Raw genomic sequence first — 3,284 nt, forward strand, 5'->3', positions numbered from 1 at the left:
TCCTTGGAGAGGGACATCATGCTTGGGAGGGTGGAGGGACAGCGCAGGAGGGGAAGACCCTCTATGAGATGGACTGATTCGGTGACTGGGGTAATCGGGATGGGTGTGTCACAGGCAGTACGGTTGGCGCAGGATAGAGCAGGGTTTAGGGCTGTTGTGCGTAGGGTCGCTATGAGTCGGAAAAGACTCGACAGCACATAACAACAACAACATGCCTTAGGAAACACAGGATGCTCAGTTCCTGAGGGGATTATTTCAGCACCCTGTGAAACCAAAGTGGTAGGATATTCCCCTTGAAATGTTACTTCCATCACTTTATGATCTGATGACACTTTCCAATAACAGTCTCAGGGCCAGCGCTGGGCTCATTTATAAATGATAAACCCCACTGATTCTGGAAGATGTCCCCCAGGTTTTGCTTATCTGTCTGGGAGGGCAGATCTTGTGCTCTGCTCAATAGCACAGTTTGCATATTTGAAGGATAGATAAAAAGGCTAGACTGTATTTGTTCAACAGCTGCTGAAGTTAAACTCATGTCCTGGAGAACTGAATCAGTTCCTGAAGAGGTAGATGTCAGAGTATTAGCAGCAGTAGTTAGCATTGGCTGACCCCCCGGAGAATACACACTTCCATCAGTCCCTGCTAAAACAGGCCCATTAGAAAAGTTGGCAGAAGTAACAGATTTCAGTGCAGACGTAGGGACCTGGGATAACCGAAGACTGGGTCTGAGTTTCTCCAGTAGATGATGAAGATGATGATGATGAAGATGGAGACACAGAAGAATTCTGTACAGCTTTGTTGAGGTTTTCCTTAACTCTGCTTGCATAACTTATTTTAGGAACTATTTTAGCACTGCTATTGTCCACTGGAAAAACTGGGGGTGGTTTAAATAGAGTCCAGGAATTCTCTTTGGAGGCAACAGCTGAAGCATGCTTTCCCTTGGGCCGATCATCAAACTTTTTGCTGCTGACACCAGGTTTAATATCAGAACTTTTCCGCAGCATGTCACCCACAGGTTTTCCTCGACTTGTTCCTCCAGGTCCACTTTCATACTTCCAAATGGGCTTAGAACCATCTACCCGATTTCCCTTTTGTTCATTATAGTCAGGCTTGAAAGTTTCAAGTCCCTGTTTTAAGGTTGGGACACTGGTTTCTTGTTGCATTATTTTGTCTTGCACTAAGTTGAGGTTTTCACAACCCTTGGCACTATTGCGCCTAGCTTTCCTTTTTTTGGGAGTGGTATAACCACTCTCAGATCCACTACCATCATTATCTACCCCTTTACCCATATAACCATTAGTAATATAGCCAGAAATATTTGTTACACCACCATTTGGAATTGCTACAGTATCCGTCTTGTCTACTGATTGGTTCTCTCCAGATCTGTTTTCATAAGACTTTCCATTCTTTTTGTCCATGCTGTTTTTCTGAGTGAAATTCTTGGTTTTAATTCCTGCTCTTCCAAACGTGCTGGCCTTCACAGTCTGCTTCATGTTAGTGTCTATAACTTGGTTACCATTAAGGACTCTGGAAAAAGGGTTGGTAGTTTCATCAGAACCCAGGTTCTTTGAAGATATTTCTCTTTCTCCAGCATTACCATTTAGTTCACCATATCCTGTTTTCTTCTTCGGCGTTTCCTGGTGCTGCTGGAGGGCGTGTTTCTGCTCAAGTTTCAGTGACTTTTGCTGGGCCTTGGGGCTGCCCTCGGTTCCATGCTGCAGGTACTGGTGAGGCTGCTGGTGATGGTGGTGGTGGTGGTTGTGGTTATGGTTGTACAAATAATAATGATGGTGGTGGTGCGGCTGTTGCTGTTGCTATTGCTGCTGCTGGGGATGATGGTGCGGATGGTGGTGGCTGTGATGGTGCTGAGACTGTGCCTGGCCGGGCTTCTCCTCCATTGAAAGCGACTGGGACTCCCTGGCTGAGGCTGTGGGCTGCTGCACCATCAGGATCTGAGCTCTATCTACTTTTAATGCTTCCTGAATCATTTAACATTCTACTCAAAGTATCCTTACATATTGCCACCCTTCTACCCAAAGTATCCTTAAGTATTGCCACCCGTGGCTTGAATTTGTTTTTCAACCCCTTCAGCTTAAGGAATGCTGAGCGAGTTTGGCCCTTTTGATTTTCTGCTTCCAACTCCCTGCACATTTCATTATAGTTTCTTGCTTTGTTGTCCCTAGCTGCCTTTTGAAATTTTTTTGTTCAACTCTTTGATTTCTTGGTTTCTTCCTTTAGTTTTGGCTTCTCAGTGCTCTAATGCAATATTCAGAGTCACATCTAATATCCATCTTGGTCTTTTCTTCTTCTTCAGTCTTTGTAATGACCTTTTGCATTTATTTTTTATTTCCATTCATTCATTGTTGCACTTTTCGCCCTGCCCACCCCTCCCCTCCAGTACATTCTTCTCTTTGAAAAGTAAAAGAAAATTATTTCATTGTTTTACAATCCCGCCCCCCAGGTCCACTCCACTATGCAGCCTTCGTTCTAGACTCCTGTCATGACAATAATACCAAATCACATATCACTTTTAAACAGTTTTCTACCTCATCTGTTTCAATGCAGTATACATTATTTATACCATCTTTCCAGTCTCCCCCCAACTCCGAAGTCAGTCCTATTTTACAACAGTGGCACCGTGCAGTATTTGTCCTTTTGTGACTGAGATATTTCATTCATCATAATGTCCTCCAGGGTCACCCATTTTGAATAATATTGCATGAGTTCCTTGTTTTTCAATGCAGCATAATATTCCATTGTGTGAACACACCACAGCTTCTCTATTCATTTGTTTGTTGATGGACACTTAGGTTGTTTCCAACTCCTTGGTATTGTGAACAAAGCCACAGTTATGGTCTTTTTGGTGTATATTCCCAATAGTGGAATTGCTGGGTCAAATGATATCTCTATTTGCAAATTTTGGGGAAAGCGCCACACCACCTTTCACAGTGGTTGCACCATTTTACACTTCCACCAATAAGGGTTCCAGTTTCTCCACAACCACCCAGCATTTGTTGCTTGCTGTTCTGTTAAATTTTGCTATTCTTACTGGGGTGAGATGGTATCTCTTAGTTGTTTTGATCTTTTGCATTCTTCATAGACGATTTTCTTTATATCCTCCCAGAGCTCATTTGGTCTGCGCTCATTTGTGCTCAAGGCCTCAAACCTGTTCTTGAGATGGTTTTGAAATTTGAGTGGGACAGACTTAAGGTCAAATTTCGGTTCCCATGAATTTGATTTAATTTTCCTCAACTTCAGCTTGAACTTGCATATGAGTAGTTGGT

At 43.2% G+C, this 3,284-nt stretch overlaps 1 pseudogene; it reads right to left on the bottom strand.

The window, feature by feature from the left end:
* The window catches only part of LOC102853691, an 8,764-nt pseudogene extending 6,815 nt beyond the window's left edge, over positions 1-1,949 (bottom strand).
* Positions 1,950-3,284: the final 1,335 nt, after the last annotated feature.

The sequence above is a fragment of the Elephantulus edwardii genome, unplaced genomic scaffold (genome assembly GCF_000299155.1).
Source record: "Elephantulus edwardii isolate Elephantulus edwardi_28Jun2011 unplaced genomic scaffold, EleEdw1.0 scaffold00249, whole genome shotgun sequence".
NCBI classification, from domain to species: Eukaryota; Metazoa; Chordata; class Mammalia; order Macroscelidea; family Macroscelididae; genus Elephantulus; species Elephantulus edwardii.